Raw genomic sequence first — 21,011 nt, 5'->3', positions numbered from 1 at the left:
CATGGGATTGCAATCAGCAGGGAGTGAGATGGCATTTTTGCTGAGCCTCCTTTCTAGCCACAACCACAGTTTACAGCTACTAACCTCAGACTCCACAGAGGACAGTAATGGGACCAGCTTTCCTCTATGCGTCATGCAGAGCCCTCCAGCCCTTGTAAACACAGCATCTCTCAGGAACCAGGGGGTCTTGCTTTGATGCTCAAATCATGAGAAAGCAGGAAGGCATGTGCTGAAAAGTCCTTGAAGTGGTACCCAAGCAACACCCTCTCCTGGCGTCAAGGGCAATGTGGGAGGAGGATTGACTGCATGATGAGGATGGACCCATTAGGATAATGTGGCTGGTTGACTAAGATGTTTGTCTTATGGAGGCAAGCGTATGATCATCTCTTGTTTAACAACTAGCAGGGTAAAACTTGTAGGCATGGCATGGGGGCTCTGATGGGTTAAAGCAAGAAAGCATCCTGATGAGGTTGAAGATCTCATCTCAGAGGTCATCTAGTCCAATCCAAATGTGAACAGAAATCAAGTCATATTGTCAAGCATTTATTTCTATCAAATGGGGGAGACAGCACGCAAACACTTCTGTAGAAACAAGATATGTAACAATGCACATATGATAAACTAGAGATATCATAGAGAGAAGGCTTTAGAATTAAGAGGGAATTAGGGAGTGGTTCTTGCAGAAGGTGGGATTTTAGCCAAGACTTGAAGGACATGATAGAAGCCAGGGAGGCAGAGATGAGTAGAGAAAGAATTCTAGGGGACAGCTAGGGAAACGTCAGATGGTGTCATGTGGGAAGAAGAGCAAGAAGGCCAATGTTACTGGATAACTGAGTATGTGAAAGGGAGGAAGATATAATAAGAAGGCTAGAAAGAAAAGAAAGGGTCCAGGTAATGAAGGATTTTTAAAAGCCAAAGATGATGTTATATTTGATCCTGGAGGTGAAAGGGAGTCATTGGGGTCTACTGAATGGGAAGGGGAGGGGTACAACATGCTCAGACCCACAATTTAGGAAGATTAATTAAATTAATTAATTAATTAATTTAGAATATTTTTCCATGGTTACATGATTCATGTTCTTTCCTTCCCCTCACCCCAACCCCATAGCCAACACGCAATTCTACTGGGTTTTACATGTGTCATTGATGAAGACCTATTTCCGTATTATTGATATTTACACTAGGGTGATCATTTAGAGTCTACTTTCCCAGTCATAGCCCCATCAACCCATGTGATCAAGCAGTTGTTTTTCTTCTGTATTTCTACTCCCACAGTTCTTAGGAAGGTTAATTTGATAACTGAGTGGAGGATGGTTTGGCGTGGGGAGAGATGAAGTAGAAAACCCAACCAGAAGGCTACTTCAGTCATACAGGTGTGAGGTCAGAAGAGCTTTTGTTAGTCTTGTGCTTGCATTAGAGAGTGCCAAAGATCAAGAGTGGGGTATATATTAGAGATGTTGGTAAGTAAGAATTGACTGGACTTGATAAATGATGGGAAATGGGGTGGGGTGAGCAAGAGTGAGAAAAAGAGGAGGATGACACCTAGGTTATAGACCTAGGTGACCTGATGATAGCAGTACTCTCAATAGTAACAGGAAAGTGAGAAGGAGCGATGAACATGGTGGGGAGCCGGGTACAGGGAAAGAGAATGAGATCAGTTTGGGACATGTGGAATATTAGATGTCTATATACATTCCAGATGTCCAATAGGACGTTGGAGATGAGAGACTATAGGAGGTAGGGTAGGGCTGGATAAAGAAATAGAATAGCTGCAGAGAGATGATCATTGAATCTGTGGGAGCTAATGCGATTAGAAAGCAGAAGAGTAGAGAAGAGGGCCCAGGGAAGAACCCCGATGGGGCACACATAGTCACTGAGCATGTCTGAGATGAAGATTCAGAAAAAAAAATGAGGAGTGGTCAGATAAGAAAGAGGGGACCCAGGAGACGGGAGGGTCATGAAAAACTAGAGAAGAGAGTGTCAAGGAGAAGAGAATGATAAGTAGTATCAAAAGCTGAAGAGGAATTAAGGAGGAGGAGGACTGAGAAAATGGGGTTCAACCTTCTGAAAGGCTTTTCTTTCTGTGTGACCTTGGGCAAATTATTTCACCTTGTCTGCCTTGGTTTCCCCATATGTAAAATGAGCTGGAGAGGGAAATGCCAAATCATGCTAGTATCTTTATCAAGAAAACCACAAATGGGTTCAGGAAGAATTGGACACAACTGAAAAATGACTGAACAATAACAACAAAAATCATTGTTATATCAATAAGAATGAGTTGGAGAGAGGAGGCTAAGACTGAGGATATTAACTCAAATGTTAATATCAGTAAAATATTTAACCCCCTGCTGTTTGAGCCAAATGCCAATTTGGTAATGCAGTTCCATAAACAAGGCTTTGATTAAATTCTTACTTTTGCACATACCTTCTCAAAGATATGGATGCCCAGTGCCATTTGAGAGAGCTGCTCCATTCTAGTTACACATGTAACTCATTTTGCTCAGTTTCATAAAGCTTAGAGCACATCTGAAATGATCCTAAGATCTCTGAATGACATGTTCTATCCAACAGTAATGTTAACTTAAAAATAAAAAACAAACCTTACCTTCTATTTTAGTATCAATTCTAAAATAGAAAAAAGGCAAAGTCTAGGCAATCTGGGTTAAGTGACTTGCTCAGGGTCATATAGCAAGGAAATTTCTGAGGCTAGATTTGAACCCTGGTCCTGACTCCTGATCTGGTGCAACCTAGCTGCCTCAACAATGTTAATTTAAAGAATTTAGGCCAATTTGAAGGGATTTTTAAAATAAAGTAGAATGTCTCCAAGGCAGCTAGGTGGTTCAGTGGCAAGAAAGCTCATCTTCCTGAGTTCAAATCTGGCCTTAGACACTTCCAGATATGTGACCCTGGGCAAGTCATTTCCCCCATTTGCCTTAGTTTCCTCATCTGTCAAGTGATTTGGAGAAGGAAATGGCAAACCCCTCCAATGCCAAGATCCCAAACACAGTCATAAGGAATTGGACAGGACTGAAAAAAACAACTAAACAATTCACTATTTACACTGTAAATTTGCCTTTGCTCAGAAGTCTCATAGAGAGATATTGTTAAACTTGCTTTATGCCAACTTTTTCTGCTGGTGATATTATTTGCCTACACATATACTTGTCTCTCTTTTCCATACCACCCGTGAATCTGTAACTGCTTGAGTGTTTAATGGATATATTTTTTTTTCAAAATCTATCCCATAAACTTAGAATGAATGACTAAAATGACAAATCATGCTAAGAAATATTTAGAATGGAATCATATCCACAGAAGAAAAAGAAAAGCAGGAGAAGGGAGGAAAAAGATATGATGGATATTTTATAAAAATACCATCATGGAGCAAACTATAATTAGAGTGGTAGCTCAACTATGCCTTCTTCACATTTTGTTGTTATTGCTATTTAGTAGTAGTGTCTGACTCTTTGTGACCCCCATTTGGAGATTTTTTTGACAAAGAAACTGGTGTGATTTGTCATTTCCTTCTGCAGCTTATTTGACAGATGAGGAAACTGAGGCAAACAGCATGAAATGACTTCCCCAGGGTCACACACCTAGTATGTGCCTGAGGCCAGTTTTGCATTCAGGAAGATAAGTCTTTCTTACTCTCAGCCTAGTGCTCTACCTATTGCACCAACTAGCTGTACCTGGTACATAGTAAATACTAATAAATGTTTAAAAATGAAAAAAAATTATTTGTTGTTAGTTACATTGAAATTGCTAGGTATCTCCATCTTTCCTTCTCCATTTGGTACCAGAGAAGGTATTCATTCATAAAAAAGTATATGTAAACTGTGTTTTTCAAATTTCTATTTGTCAATTTTTTCTCTGGAGGTGGAAATTCACTGCAAGGAGCCATCAAAGACCACACTGTTTGACACGGTCACACATGGAAACTGGGGACTGCAAAGCAGCCCCCAGGAAGGATGGAAACATCCGCTGAAACCCCACTATGTGACTTTCCTTATTAACATCCCCTTATTATTGGAATTATTGGAATTTACTCTTCAAACATGAATTCTATAACTGCATATAATGTTCTCATTTCATTTTTCATAATTTCATGTAGTTATTTCCACAAAATTAGTATTCATAAAAAGTTTAAAAATGCATATTCATATAAAAATTCAATTTCATAAAAATTCAAAATTCCATAAAAAACTCAGGAGTAGCAAGGTGGCTCATTGAATAGAGAGACAGGGCTAAATATTGGAGGTCCTGGGTTCAAATTGAATTTGAGATACTTCCTATCTGTGTGATTCTGGTAAGTCACTTAACCCCTAATGCCTAGCCTTTACCACTCTTCTACCTTGGAAATAATATATAGTATTAATTCTAAGATGGAAGGTAATTTTAAAAACAATTAATATGCTCATCCCTTCTGAGGGCACAATATAAAACCTTTTTCTATGTATCAACAAAAAGTGGTTTATTTGGGCAAAGCACAAAAAGACTACTTAGCATGGATGCATACTCCCCACCCCCTGTGAAATGAAACATTTTCTTCTCCCACAGAGTTTCCATTTGAATGACAAAAGCAAATACACCCAAATTACATCTACAGAATTCATTATGTCAAATGGAAAAGGTTCAGACCAATAGGATGTGTTGGGCATAATGACTGTCATACCAGTGGGACGTCCATTCATCATGTCCCAGGTAGCCCTGACTTCTTGTGATGTGGACTATTGCCCAGGAAGCTATGATAAAGGCTTAAGCTTTAGGACACTGGACCAACCAAAGGCTTTTCCTGCCTTGTAAGGGGAGAAAAACTAGCCAATTAGGCATGTATTCCTCTCACTACAGCATGTGTTATCTTATTTGAGCCTCACAACAATTGTGTAAATAATAAAATTCAAAATGGATGGGGCTGATTCCTGAGTTATAGGAACAGTGGGACTCGGGGAATCCTGATGCTCTGTTATGGTGAGCACGAACTGGCGTCTAGCTCTGCCCACAGGAAGTGAGCGAATCCCAGAGGCTGTTCCCTACCTCACTTCCTGTGCCTCACAAGTGCCAATGGTGGCTCAAGCTTGGCTTAGGACAGCCCAGGTGGGCAGTTAGTTATTTCTGATTTGTCATTGACTAGCACATGCCCGTGTAGTGTGGGCGTGCACAATCCTGGGTGCTAGACCAAGCAAGATGGAGATTTAAAAATTCATCAGGTGCCAGAGTTCTAGATTCTAGGCTATACCATTAACTGTACAACCTCAGACAATTAAGCTACTTCTTTCTAGATCCTTTCTAGATCCTTTTCATCTGTAAAATGTTGTTCATTGTACAAAAATATGTAGAGCTGCTCTTTTTGTGGTGGCAAAGAATTGGAAATTGAAGGGATGTCCACCAGTTGGAGAATGGCTGAACAAGTTGTGGGATATATTGGTGATAGAATATTACTGTGCTATAAGAAATGATAAGCTGAGTGATTTCAAAAAAAGCTGGACAGATCTGCAGGAACTGATGCAGAGTGAAATAAGCAGAACTGGGAGAACATTGTACACAGTAACAGCAATATTGGACGATGATCATCTGGGAAAACTTGACTAGTCTCAGCTATGCAATGATCTGGGACAATCTTGAAAGACTTATGCTAGAAAATGCTCTCCACCTTCAGAGAAAGACCTATTGGAGTCGTCTTTCACATCAGTGTCTTTTTTCTTTTATTTTGGGGTTTTGGCTATGTATGACTTTGCTCTTACAACAAGGACCAAAATGGAAGCCTGTTTTGCACGATAAAGATAAAATTGAAAAAAAAATGTTTTTGTTCATTTGTGCCTGACTCTTCATAACCCCATTTGGGATTTTCTTGGCAGAGGTATTAGAGTGGTCCACCATTTCCTTTCCTTGTTCATTTTACAGATGAGGAAACTGAGACAAATGGGGTTAAGTGACTTGCCCAGGGTCACACAGATAGTATCTGAGGTTGGACTTGAACTCATGAAGATGAATGTTCCTGATTCCAAGTTCAGTGCTCTGCCCACTGTGCTCCCTAGCATTCTACAAACTAGCACCATCTCTTTGAACAAAGCTAAAATTCCATCCATGAGGGTACATAATTATATGGAGAATGGTAGTGGTTTTGCCTTTCAGTTCTAGAACCCCAGGTAGTACCCATTTCCAGGAATACTGAGGTAAAGTTATTGAAGAGATTCAACACAATGAAGGTAATGAGAACGTTAATTTCCCTCAGGGTTTATTTTGGCTCAGTCTTTCTCATTTTTTAAAATGTTGTAAACTTTTATAGAGCTTCATTCATATGCTTGCAAAACAACACCCCCACAGCACTTAAAAGCCACTTGTGGCATTTTAAAAAGTGTGCAAAGACAGGAAGTACAAGGTCGGAGGTCTCCTGAAGCTTTCTTTTCTGGGTATGCAGTTTATTTATTTATTTTTAAGCCTAAAACCATTTTTGTGGGTTTCTCCCCTTAAAAAATAAACCATTTTGAATTTATTTCCATGGGTGACAAATGCTAATCGAAATAACCCAGAGATCCCTATTCTATTGACCTAAGGTCAATGATGAATTTTGTAGATAAAATTTATGTATATTTGTCTTCCTTATTAGAAGAGAATCTCCTTGGGAGAAGGGACTGCTTCATTCTCTCTATTTGAATCTTCTTCACTAGCATAGGCATGGCACATAGTAGGTGCTTAACGAATGCCCATCAATCGGTTGCTAATATTTTAGTGGCAGCACTTTTTGTGGCTGCAAAGACCTAGAAACTGAGAGGGAATGGTTGAATAAATTGTGGTACAGGGATTAATAGACTATTATTGTGCTATAAGAAATGATGAATCTCTAACAACAATCAGCATTTATAAAGCACTTATTGTTTGCTAGATACCACATCAGGTGCTGGGGATACAAATCCAACAATCCTTTCTCCCAGGTAGATTATATTCTAACAAGGGAAAGGAGGGACAACAAGGACTTGAATAATCATATACAGAATAAATGGGGTAGTTAGGTGGTAGAGTGGATAAAACACTGGGCCTGAAGTCATTAGACCTAAGCACAAATCTGGTCTGAGATACTTACTAGCTGTGTGACCCTGGACTAGTCACTTTACCCTCAGTTTCCTCATCTATAAAATGAGCTGAAGAAGGAAAGGGCAAACCAGTCCAGTCTTTTGACTGAGAAAACTCCAAATGAGGTCACAAAGAGATGAACACAATTAACAAATGACAAAAGAACAACAATATACAGAATGAATAGAAAGTTCAATATCAAGTGTTTTGAGAGGGAGGGATTAGGAAAGACTTTATGTAGATGATGGTCCAAAATATTCTAGGAAGTGGCAGAAGAGAGGGAGTGCATACAAAGTAAGGGAGCCAGTCAATATGAAGGCATAGAGAAGGAAGAAAAGGAAAAACAAAAGTTTATAAAGCAACTACTATGTGCCAGGCATTGTGCTAAATATTTTACAAAGATTTCTCATTTGATCCTCACAACAGCCCTGAGGTAGGTGCTATTATTAATCCCACTTTACAGTTGAGGAAACTGAGGCAAATATGGCTAAGTGACCTGCCCAGGGTCACACAGCTAGTAAGTGTTCAAGACTGGATTTAAACTCCTGTTGTCTATTTGAAAATCTGTTACCCTAAAAAAGAACTACATTTCCCTGGAGCCCACTGACTTCCTGTCCTTACATACTTCTTGTAGGCAGAGGATATTAGAGTGGGTGGTCCTCTTGGGTCTTTTTCTTGGGCTTGCAGCCAGCATGGTGGCAGTGGTAAGCTAAGCATGGGGATTTTAAATGGGCTAATCATTATTTTGTATCTTCTTTATTCCTTGATTTCTAATGATAATTTAATAAATCTAAAATATGATATTTTTATTTTTTGTCATTAATTTTACTTTTTACACTATCTTCTTGACTTCAGGCCAAGTGATCTAACCATTGCACCATCTAGCTACTTCTGAGATGGAATGTCATATATAAAGAAGAAAGAGAGGGCTAATTTGGCTGGATCGCAGCCTAGAAGAGGGAGTCAGGCAGATCTGAGCTTACATCATACCTCAGAGCGTTCCTGGCTGTGTGACCAAGGGCAAATCAACTAACTTGGCTGTGCTTTGGTTTTTCATTTGTAAAATGAGTGGGTTGGACACCAAGACCCTAAAGTCCCTTTCACCTGCAGATCTATGATTCTGTATTTCATTAAAAGAAATGAGAACAATATAGTAATCAATCAAGCCAGTTGTTGTTCAGTTGATTCAGTTGTGTCTGACTCTTCATGATCCCATTTGGGCGTTTCTTAAGCAATGAACTACTAAGTCCTTTGCCATTTCCTTTTCTAACTCCTTTGACAAATAAGGAAACTGAGGCAAACACGGTCAAGTGATTTGACCAAGGTCACCCACATAGTTAGTAAGAACCTACCAAGGAACTATACTAAGTACTGGATAAGAGTAGCAACAAATCCTCATGACAACAACACTTGAAGATTTACAAATTACTTTTCATCAAAAAATTTCTGAGAGGCAGGCTATGCAGGTATCACTAGTCCCATTTTACAGGCAAGGAAACCAGGGTCAGGGAGAGCATATGATTTGCCCACGATCTTCTAATTAGACAATATTGGAAGAGGGCCTTGTGGTCCTGTCCTCCGATTCCAAGGCTGGAGCTTATTATGCTATACTACAACAGCTCTCCATTTTATTAAGTCAGCTGGATAGTGGGAACAGGATGCATAGTTGAGAAGGTTTTTGAATTTTAATTCATTCTCAGTGATTTTTAATTTTTATTGCTATCTTCCATTTTTATATTACCTTTAATTCTAAATGAAAGCAAATCACCAGCTGGGCGATTCCATCAATAAATAGTAAGTGCCTGCTAGGTGCAAGGCTTTGAGCTAAATGCTGGAAGTATAAATAAAAGAAAGCAATGACCTCAGACACTTCCCAGCTGTGTGACCCTGGGCAAGTCACTTGACCCTCATTGCCTAGCCCTTACCACTCTTCTGCCTTGGAACCGATAGGCGGTATTGACTCCAAGATGAAAGGTAAGGGTTTAAAAAAAAAAGCAATGGTCTTTGCTCTCAGGGGACTCACAGCCTAATGAGGGAGACAACTTGTAAACTCTCAGGTACCAACTATAGTCAGGATAAACTGGAGGGAATCAATAGAAGGAAGGAACTGGCATTGAGGGGGATTGGGGAAAGGATCCTTTAGAATAGCACTGGTGAACATTTTTGAGATCATGTGTCCAAACTGCATTTTCAAGCTTATGAGCCCCCTGCATTACCCCAGACAGAGAGTGAGGCAGTGCCTACATTCTGCTTCTGGGCAGAGGGGCTGGTATGTGAAAGATGTCCTCTGGCTCTGTGGAGAGGGGGAACGAGCAGCCCCCTCCGGCCCCTGTGCCATGGCTTTGCCAACACGGCTATAGAAGATACGATTTTAGCCAAGACTTGAAGGAAGCCAGGCTTTCCATCTTAGGATCAATATTGTGTATTGGTTTCAAGGCAGAAGAACAGTGAGGACTTGGCAGTGGGACTTAAGTGACACGTCCATAGGCAAGTCACTTAATCTCTTTTGGTCTTAGTTTACTCATTTGTAAATAAAAGGTTTAGACTAGAGTTCTTGAAGGTCTCTTCCAGCTCTAATCTAGAACCTGATGAATCCTTGGGATCTAGAAGCTAAGAGTCAGAACTGTCAGAATTGTCAAAATCTTTACTGTCCCTTGAAAATGTATTTATAGAAACAGACTCTTAATTGTTTTCCTTTTTTTTGTCAGCATCTTTATTTCTGAATATATTCTTTCCTCTTGAGGAGTCATCCCTTATGGTAAAGAATTAAGGGGAAGGAGAAAAAACAATTCAGTGAAAAATCAGTCAATACAACAACGATATCTGGCAGTACATGTAACATTCTACATCCAGAGTCTCCCACCTCTTAACTATTTCTCAAGCATTCCCGAAAAAGAAGCTAGAACCTTGCCCTCAATCCACCTGTCACCCCATGGCTCAATGGTAGGAGCACATCTAGGACCCTGTAGAGAATATGTAGGACCCTGTTCCCACCTTCTATAAAAAGCCTCCTTCGTCCTCCTTAATCTTAGTGCCTTTCTTATGTGGTTATTCCCCAATTATCTTTTGTATATCTTATTGGTGGGCAGCTAGATGGCCAGGTGGATAGAACCCTAGGCTTGGAACCAGGAAGATTCATTCTCCTAAGTTCAAATCAAGCTTCAGACATTTATTAGCTGTGTGACTCTGGGTAAGTCACTTCATCCTGGTGGCCTCAGATTCCTCAAATGTAAAATGAGCTGAAAAAGAAATGGCAAACTATTCCAGTGTCTTTGCCAAGAAAACCCCAAATAGGATCATAAAGAGATGGACATGCCTCGAATGACTGAACAAACTAACTACAATTATCTTATTTCTACCTAGTTGTTTGCAGGCTGTCTTCCTTTTGCTCTTTGAGAGCAAGGGCTATTCTTTGCCTCTTTTTGAATTCCTCAAGGTTTAGCAGAGAATTTGGCATATACTGAGCACTTAATTAATGCTTGTTGATTGACTGATATTTGCTAACTGAACTTGAAGAAGTCACCTAAGATATATATTTTTTGGTAAAATACTATTGCCCAGATAGATGTTCTGCCATTCTCAGGGAGGAGAGTAAGAGGAAAGTAATATTATTGATGCTTTGGATCCTTAGGATAAAGTGCAATACCTAAAGTACGATCCCAGAAATTATTATGAACAAAACTCAGCAACTGTAACCAATACAGTGTGTAAGCTGTGGAAAGAATAACTCAGGGAAATTTTTCTGGAGAAAACCCCTATTTCAGGTTTGAATTAAGGTCTTCCTTCTTTGCTACTACTTGTTAGGTTATAATTTTGACAATTCATGACCTAGTCTAGACCTCAGTTTCCTTAGGTGCACACTGAGGGGGGTTGGCAACATGATCTCTAACTAAAAACAATATCTTTCTATCTGCTTTGCATCGTTTCTTCCTTTTCATTTCCCCTGCTTCCTTTCTTCAGCTCGCCTTCCTTTCTGCATCTTTTAATTTTCCTTGAATCTTTCCCCCATTTGTGCCCCTGCCTTTCATTTCTTTTACTTTCTTCTCTGATTTCTTTCTTTAAAAAACTCTTTTCTTACTTAACATTTTCCTTGTTTAAGTCTCTGTCTCTGTCTGTCTGTCTGTCTCTTTCTCTTTCTGTCTCTCATATTCTCTTGTTCTTCATCTCTCTCATTCTCTGACTCTCTCCCCCTTCCTTTCTCTCTATCCCCACTCTCTCTCCCTCTAAGTCTGTCTCACATTCTCTTGCTCTTTGTCTCTCTCTCTCTCATTCTCTCTCTCTTCCTCTCATTCTCTCTCCCTCCCTTTTTTTCCTTCTCTCTCCTTCTCTGACTCTCTCCCCTTTCCTCTCTCCCTCCCTTTATTTCTGTCTCTTTCTCCTTCTTTCTCCTCCTCCCCTTTCTCCCTCCCTTTCTTTCTCTCTCTCCTTCTCTTTCTCTCTTTCTCCCTCTCTCCCTCTCCCCTCTCTCTCCCACTCTCCCCTCTCTCCATCTCTGTTCCTGTCTCTACCTCTTTTTCCATCTCTGTTGCTTTCTGCCTTTCTGTTTATTTCTGCCTCTCTGTCTCTCCCTCTGCCTGTTCTGTCTCCCTGTCTCTATCTCCATGTGTCCTTCCCTCCTCTGTCTGTTTCTCTTCTTTCTTTTTTCCTTTCTCTCCCTCCCTCCTCTTTTTCAGTGCTGTACAATAGGAGAAAATCATCTTATTTTTAAGAAAGTGTCCTTAGAGGCTCAAGATGAACAGGGAATAACAACAACAAAAAAACTAGATGAACTTTTAGCAAAATTATTGCTTGAGAACAAGCTTCTCATACTCTTATGGCATTTAACATGATTCTTGAATTATGGAGTATTTGAGACTTCCTTAAAGCAGCCACTTAGTAATAATAGTGGTTACGAGTTCACAGCACAATTGATAGAGCTGTCTACATGAGGACTTTAAGTGACTGTCCAGGCAGTTCATATAGGATAACAGAACCCATCTGCTTTAGGCGTTCACATTTCCAAGGCAGCCATATACTTGAACAAGGGTTCTTCACCATATGCAGCACACAGAGAGCTATTTACAGATCTTTCCTTTCTTCCTTTTAAAAATATATTCAACAAAGATTTGCTGTACGTTTGTCCTGCATCTCTCATCATGCTAGGCATGGTGTGTGTGTGAGAGAGAGGGGAGTAGGTAGATAAATAGATAAATAGAAATAACTACTGCACTTCCAGTCAAGATGGTGGCTTAGAGAAAGCTAAAGTTCAGACCTCCTGAAACTGTTCCTTACCGATGTCAATCTATATGCTCCTAGGGCACGGCACTGAAATTCAAAACGTACAACAACATAGACCCTGGGAATCCTCCTCCTGAACCTGGATCAAAAGGTATGCCCCCCCCCCAAAAGCCAGAACCCAAGATCACTCGGACCTAAGGGGTTGGCAGAAGGAAGGTCCCAGGACCCATCCCCCCAACCCAGAGTGCTGAGTCCGAGGCAGTAGAGGGAACCTCAGAGCCTCAGGGCCAGCTATTCTGAAGGCTGCTTCTTGAAAACAACCTGACTCAGTCGCGGGGGCACCCAACACAAACAGCACGGAAATGGGGGGGGGGACCTGTAGCCCCCTGGCTGGATCCTTCCATAGGAGTCTCACAGAAGGTCCCTGCCTCAGGGCATACTCACTCCAACCCAGCGGAAGTTAATCCTATCAGGAGCCCTTAGAGCTCCGGGAAGCCACGCCCCCCCCAAGTGCTGAGTCTTCTGGTCGGCAAAGGCGTTGAAACACCTTGCAGAGAGTGCCAAGCCAGGCTCAGAGCATGGAAGTAAGGCAACGGAGAAGCATCGGGAGGGAACTGAGGAGAGCAGTAACACCAAAACACCAGCAAATTCCTGGCATCCCCTGGAAAACAGAACAGCTGTGGAGAATGGACAATTTGCCTGGGGCTAAAGCCTCTGAACACCAGACAGAGATAAGAATAGCTAGTCCTCCCCACTCAGATAGAGATGGCAAAGAGCATAGAAGCACAAAAGCCTCAAAATTCCAAGAAAAACAAGAAGAAGGGGGCGACTTTAGACACATTTTATGGAGCAAAAATGCAAAATACAGAGGAGATAGAAGAGGAAACACAAGCAAATGCTCCAAAACCTTCCAAAGGAAACGGAAACTTTCCACAAACCCATGAAGAATTTGAATCGGAAATGATCAAAAAGATGGAAGTCTTCTGGGAGTAAAAGTGGGAAATAAAGTAAAAGAAATTCACGCATCTACAAAACCAGTGTGACCAAACTGAAAAGAAAAACCAGGCTTTAAAGGTTACAATTAGGTAGCTGGAAGAAAATGAGCAAGAATTAATAAAGCAAAGCCAAAAGACCAAGAAATTAGAAGAGAACATAAAATATCTCACTGACAAGGTCATAGACTTGGAAAATAGAGGGAGAAGAGACAGTTTAAGAATAACTGGACTACCAGAAAAGCCAGAAGTAAACAGCAAACTCGACATCGTAATACAAGATATAATCAAAGAAAATTGCCCAGAGATCCTAGAACAAGAGGGCAATACAGGCACTGAAAGAGTTCATAGAACACCCTCCACACTAAATCCCCAAAAGACAACTCCCAGGAATGTAATTGCCAAATTCCAAAGCTTTCAAGCAAAAGAAAAAATCTTACAAGAAGCCAGAAAAAGACATTTTAGATATAAAGGAATGCCAATCAGGGTCACACAAGACCTTGCAAGTTCCACTCTGAATGATCGTAAGGCATGGAACATGATTTTCAGAAAGGCAAGAGAGCTGGGCCTTCAACCAAGAATCAGCTACCCATCAAAACTGATTATATACTTCCAAGGGAAAGTATGGGCATTCAACAAAATAGAAGATTTCCAAGTTTTTGCAAAGAAAAGACCAGAGCTCTGTGGAAAGTTCGATATTGAAAAACAAAGAGTATGGAATACCTGAAAAGGTAAATATGAAGGAAAGGGAAAAGGAGAAAAATGTTCTTTTTCTTTTACTCAAACTCTCTTCTATAAGGACTACATTTATATCAATCTATATATATATTAATATATGGAAAATGTAATGTGTAAATAGGGGGAAAAGAAAAATCAAATAGAATAATCCTTCTCACATAAAGATTCACACAGGAAGGGAAGGGGAAGAAAACTCCTATAAGAAGGAGAGGAAGAGAGTTTTTACTTAAACCTTACTCTCAGGGAAATCAACTCTGAGAAGGAAGAACATCCAGATCTATTGGGATCTTGAATTCTATCTTACCAAACAAGGGTAGGGAGAAGGGAAAACCAAGGGGGGTAGAGGGGGGGACACAAAAAAGGGAGGGAAGAAGAGGGGGTAGGGGGAGGGAACAAAAAGGGAGGGACTAGAAAGGGAAATATATCAAGGGAGGGGACAAGGGGGACTGATTTAAAATAAATCACTGGATTAAAAACTTAGAGCTGAAGAAGAAAGGTTAGAATTAGGGAAGGATATCAAAATGCCAGGGAGTCCACAAGTGACAATCATAACTTTGAACGTGAATGGGATGAACTCACCCATAAAGCGTAGACGAATAGCAGAATGGATTAGAATCCAAAACCCTACCATATGTTGTCTCCAAGAAACACACATGAGGTGGGTTGACACCCACAAGGTCAGAATTAAAGGATGGAGTAAGACCTTCTGGGCCTCAACTGACAGAAAGAAGGCAGGAGTGGCAATCATGATATCTGATAAAGCCAAAGCAAAAATAGACCTGATCAAAAGGGATAGGGAAGGTAATTATATTTTGTTAAAAGGGACTTTAGATAATGAGGAAATATCACTAATCAACATGTATGCACCAAATAATATAGCACCCAAATTTCCAATGGAGAAACTAAGAGAACTGATGGAAGAAATAGACAGTAAAACCATATTAGTGGGAGACTTGAACCAACCATTATCAAATTTAGATAAATCAAATCAAAAAATAAATAAGAAAGAGGTGAAAGAAGTGAATGAAATCTTAGAAAAATTAGAATTAATAGACATATGGAGAAAAATAAATAGGGACAAAAAGGAATACACCTTCTTTTCAGCACCACATGGCACATTCACAAAGATTGACCATACACTAGGTCACAGAAACATGGCATACAAATGCAGAAAAGCAGAAATAATAAATGCAACCTATTCAGATCACAAGGCAATAAAAATAACAATCAGTAATGGTACGTGGAAAACCAAATCAAAAATTAATTGGAAATTAAACAATATGATACTCCAAAATCATTTAGTTAGAGAAGAAATCATAGAAACAATTAATAATTTCATTGAGGAAAATGACAACAGCGAGACATCCTTTCAAACCTTTTGGGATGCAGCCAAAGTGGTAATCAGAGGTAAATTCATATCCCTGAGTTCATATATTAACAAACTAGGGAAAGCAGAGATCAAACAATTGGAAATGCAAATAAAAAAACTCAAAAGCAATCAAATTAAAAACCCCCAGCAGAAAACCAAACTAGAAATCCTAAAAATTAAGGGAGAAATTAATAAAATCAAAAGTGATAGAACTATTGATTTAATAAATAAGACAAGAAGCTGATACTTTGAAAAAACAAACAAAATAGACAAAGTACTGGTCAATCTAATTAAAAAAAGGAAAGAAGAAAAAGCAAATTAACAGCATCAAAGATGAAAAGGGGGACAGCACCTCCAATGAAGAGGAAATTAAGGCAATCATTAAAAATTACTTTGCCCAATTATATGGCAATAAATACACCAATTTGGTGATATGGATGAATATGTACAAAAATACAAACTGCCTAGACTAACAGAAGAAGAAATAGAATTCTTAAATAATCCCATATCAGAAAATGAAATCCAACAGGCCATCAAAGATCCCTAAGAAAAAATCCCCAGGGCCTGACGGATTCACAAGTGAATTCTATCAAACATTCAGAGAACAGTTAATCCCAATACTATACAAACTATTTGACATAATAAGCAAAGAGGGAGTTCTACCAAATTCCTTTTATGACACAAACATGGTACTGATTCTAAAACCAGACAGGTCAAAAACAGAGAAAGAAAATTATAGACCAATCTCCCTAATGAATATAGATGCAAAAATCTTAAATAGGATACTAGCAAAAAGACTCCAGCAAGTGATCAGAAGGGTCATCCACCATGATCAAGTAGGATTTATACCAGGGATGCAGGGCTGGTTCAATATTAGGAAAAACATCCATATAATTGACCACATCAACAAGCAAACCAACAAGAACCACATGATTATCTCAATAGACACAGAAAAAGCCTTTGATAAAATACAACATCCATTCCTATTAGAAACACTAGAAAGCATAGGAATAGAAGGATCGTTCCTAAAAGTAATAAACAGTATATATCTAAAACCATCAGCTAATATCATCTGCAATGGGGATAAACTAGATGCATTCCCAATAAGATCAGGAGTGAAACAAGGATGCCCATTATCACCTCTACTATTTGATATTGTACTAGAAACACTAGCAGTAGCAATTAGAGAAGAAAAAGAAATTGAAGGCATCAAAATAGGCAAGGAGGAGACCAAGTTATCGCTCTTTGCAGATGACGTGATGGTCTACTTAAAGAATCCTAGAGATTCTACCAAAAAGCTAATTGAAATAATCAACAACTTTAGCAAAGTTGCAGGATACAAAATAAACCCACATAAGTCATCAGCATTTCTATATATCTCCAACATAGTTCAGCAGCAAAAACTAGAAAGAGAAATCCCATTCAGAATCACCTTAGACAAAATAAAATACCTAGGAATCTATCTCCCGAGATAAACACAGGAACTATATGAACACAACTACAAAACACTCTCCACACACCTAAAACTAGACTTGAGCAATTGGAAAAACATTAACTGCTCATGGGTAGGACGAGCCAATAAAATAAAAATGACCATCCTACCCAAACTCATCTATCTATTTAGTGCTATACCCATGGAACTTCCAAAAAATTTCTTTACTGATTTAGAAAAAAACATAACAAAGTTCATTTGGAATAAGAAAGGATCAAGGATATCCAGGGAAATAATGAAAAAAAAACACAAATGAGGGGGGCCTTGTAGTCCCAGACCTCAAACTATATTACAAAGCAGCAGTCATGAAAACAATTTGGTACTGGCTAAGAGACAGAAAGGAGGATCAGTGGAATAGACTGGGGGAAAGCGACCTCAGCAAGACAGTATATGATAAACCCAAAGATCCCAACTTTTGGGACAAAAATCCACTATTTGATAAAAACTGCTGGGAAAATTGGAAGACATTGTGGGAGAGATTAGGAATAGATCAACACCTCACACCCTACACCAAGATAAATTCAAATTGGGTGAATGACTTAAACATAAAGAAGGAAACCATAAGTAAATTGGGTAAACACAGAATAGTATACATGTCAGACCTTTGGGAGGGGAAAGACTTTAAAACCAAGCAAGACATAGAAAGAATCACAAAATGTAAAATAAATAATTTCAACTACATCAAATTAAAAAGCTTTTGTACAAACAAAACCAATGTAACTAAAATCAGAAGGAAACAACAAATTGGGAAAAAAATCTTCATAGAAACCTCTGACAAAGGTTTAATTAATCAAATTATAAAGAGCTAAATCAATTGTACAAAAAATCAAGCCATTCTCCAATTGATAAATGGGCAAGGGACATGGATAGGCAGTTTCCAGATAAAGAAATCAAAACTATTAATAAGCACATGAAGAAGTGTTCTAAATCTCTTATAATCAGAGAGATGCAAATCAAAACAACTCTGAGGTATCACCTCACACCTAGCAGATTGGCTAACATGACAGCAAAGGAAAGTAATGAATGCTGGAGGGGATGTGGCAAAGTAGGGACATTAATTCATTGCTGGTGGAGTTGTGAATTGATCCAACCATTCTGGAGGGCAATTTGGAACTATGCCCAAAGGGCGACAAAAGAATGTCTACCCTTTGAGCCAGCCATAGCCCTGCTGGGTTTGTACCCCAAAGAGATAATGGAGAAAAAGACTTGTACAAGAATATTCATAGCTGCACTCTTTGTGGTGGCAAAAAATTGGAAAACGAGGGGATGCCCATCAATTGGGGAATGGCTGAACAAATTGTGGTATATGTTGGTGAGGGAATATTGTGCTCAAAGGAATAATAAAGTGGAGGAATTCCATGTAGACTGGAACAACCTCCAGGAAGTGATGCAGAGCAAGAGGAGCAGAACCAGGAGAACATTGTACACAGAGACTAATACACTGTGGTATAATCGAACGTAATGGACTTCTCCATTGATAGTGGTGTAATGTCCCTGAACAATCTGCAGGGATCTAGGAGAAAAAACACTATCCATAAGCAGAGGACAAACTGTGAGAGTAGAAACACCGAGGAAAAGCAACTACCTGACTACAGCGGTTGAGGGGACATGACAGAGGAGAGACTCTAAACGAACACTCTAATGCAAATACTAACAACATGGCAATGGGTTCGAATCAAGAACACATGTGATACCCAGTAAAATCATGCGTTGGCTATGGGGTTGGGGGGGGGGAGGAAAAGAAAATTATCTTTGTCTTTAATGAATAATGCTTGGAAATGATCAAATAAACTATTATTAAAAAAAAAAAAGAAATAAATACTGCCCTAAATCAACTTGTAAACCTGAAGGGTTAGAGAAGTTAGAACTGGAAGCAAGGGTTGTGGGCAGACGGGAGAGCTGATAGTTAAATTTTCATTGTAAACCTTTATACTTGGGAAAATGACAAAGGCAAAGCAGGTCTTGGTTTATTATTATGTTTATTGTCTAGGCTTAAGGAAGTGATGTGAACACAATAATCCAGAATGAGCTTAAAAGTATGTTGTATGAACATTTAGTTATTTGTTTGTTTTTGGAAAGCCAGTTGTTAAACATTTACCGGAATATGCCTGGCTGGAAGGTTCATGGGATCCTAGATTTATAACTGGAAGGGACCTTAGAGATCATCTAGTCCAAATGCTTCATTTTACAGAGGATTAGGTCCAGAGAGGTTAAGGGAAATAACAGAATTAGAATTGAAAACCAGATCTTTGGACTCTTGGGCATTAAAACACACACACACACACACACACACACACACACACACACACACACACACACACACACAACTACAGTTTGCTGCCCCCTATCATATGTATGCAGACTAATGCATGATTCTGTTTTTCTATTTTCAAAATGAATCTGATCATTTTTTAAAAAAAACCCTTACCTCTGTCTTAGAATTGATACTAAATATCAGTTCCAAGGCAGAGGAGCAGTAAGGGCTAGGCAATTAGTTGTTTTTTTAAACTCTTACCCCATCTTGTAATTAATAATAAGTATTGATTCCAGGGCAGAAGAGTGGTAAGAGCTAAGCAATGTGGGTTAAGTGACTTGGCCAGGGTCACACAGCTAAGACATGTCTCGGGCTAAATTTGAACCTAGGACCTCTTTTCTCCAAACCTGGCACTTTATTTGCTGAACCACTTAGTTGCCTCTGAATTTCATAATCATGATGGGTTATTTCTAGCCATGAGAATAATTCAAAGTCATATGAGAGAAGATGTTGACATCAATCACTTAACAATGGGGCCAGTGAAGAAGCCTTCATAGAGGAGATGTTCTGGAGCTGGATTCTATGAGAACACACATGATTTGGACTGTCTCCATGAGCAAAAAACTTTCCTTGGCATTAAGATCTGCTTTCTTTTTCACTTATATGTTGCTCTTCTACCAAGTAGTTCCTTTTACCTGAGGAAACCTGCAAGTCCTAAAGTGGTCCCATTTAGGGATTGGTTCTTGCCCTAATGAGACTGTATACAAGTTTCCTGGTGAGTTCTGTGGAAATCAACTTGGAATTATGCTAAAAAAGGACTAAAATTTTCATTCACCCCTTGACCAAGAGATCTCACTAGTAGGCATTTGATGTTGTAGGGATGGGGAGTTCACATTCTATATATACCAAAATATTCAAAGCAGCATTTATATATACATAATGTGTGTTATGGGTGTACATGCTTATGTGTGTGAACAACGACCTGGAAACAAAGTCCATGCACATCTTTTGGGGAATGGCTAAACAAATAATGGCACTTAAATGTAATGGAGTATTACTGAGACATGAGAAACAAAGAATTTGATGACTTTAGAGAAGTATGAGAAGACTTCTATGAACTGATCCCAAGTGAAGTAAGCATAACCAGGAAAACTACATATATCTACATCCAACAATGTATAGAAACAATAATAACAATAAAAATGTAGTTGAATGCAGTCATTAATTATTACCAAGCTTGTTCCTGAAGAAGAAGAGAAAGAGTATATCTGATGGAACTGGTTCTATGGCTATCTTTCTTTGCTGTGAGAAAGAATGCCAGAAGATCTGTGTGTATAAATATAAGAATGAAAGGAAATAGAGCTATAAAGGACCCTTTGATACCATCATATTCAACCCTTTCATTTTGCAGATGGAGAAACTGAGTCATGCATTGGTCTGCATACATGAGATAGAAGATAACAGAGGGAAGTAAGAAAACCACTGGATTTGGAGTCCAAGGAACTGTATTTGAATGACTTCTACTACTTAATGCCTGTGTGTCTAGGCAAGTTGGTTCTCTTCTCTGAGCTTCTTCTATTTCCTCCTGTCCCTAATAATGGAGTACTAACATTCCTCCCAGAAACAGATGGATGATTCCATTATCCCATATGGCTTTACTTTGAGAATCCTTTTTGTTTAATTTAATTCAATGAGAAAATATGAATGCCATGCATTATGCTCCCCTGATGATAGCTCAATTACTGTGCTTCCAAAGGGTGTGCCATCTTGCTTTCTCCTGAAAGTGTACCCTTTGTGGATTCTGGAGTCCAAACATGTTCCTCTACTTGCAGTTTCTCACATTCTATCTCCTATCTCAATGAACAAGAGGGAAACATA

General features: G+C 39.2%; 1 long non-coding RNA gene across 1 annotated transcript in view; it reads left to right on the top strand.

The window, feature by feature from the left end:
* LOC130456311 (uncharacterized) overlaps positions 1–20,739 on the top strand; it is a 29,188-nt gene extending 8,449 nt beyond the window's left edge. Inside the window, exons 2-3 of the long non-coding RNA XR_008914970.1 lie at positions 12,367–12,439; positions 20,545–20,739. This is a non-coding gene — a long non-coding RNA (uncharacterized LOC130456311). The remainder of the gene's footprint in view (positions 1–12,366; positions 12,440–20,544) is intronic.
* The last annotated feature ends 272 nt before the right edge of the window (positions 20,740–21,011 follow it).

This window comes from Monodelphis domestica, chromosome 1 (genome assembly GCF_027887165.1).
Source record: "Monodelphis domestica isolate mMonDom1 chromosome 1, mMonDom1.pri, whole genome shotgun sequence".
Taxonomy (NCBI): Eukaryota; Metazoa; Chordata; class Mammalia; order Didelphimorphia; family Didelphidae; genus Monodelphis; species Monodelphis domestica.
The sequence above is the reverse complement of the archived record's forward strand: the minus strand, read 5'-3'. Positions and strand labels throughout refer to the sequence as shown.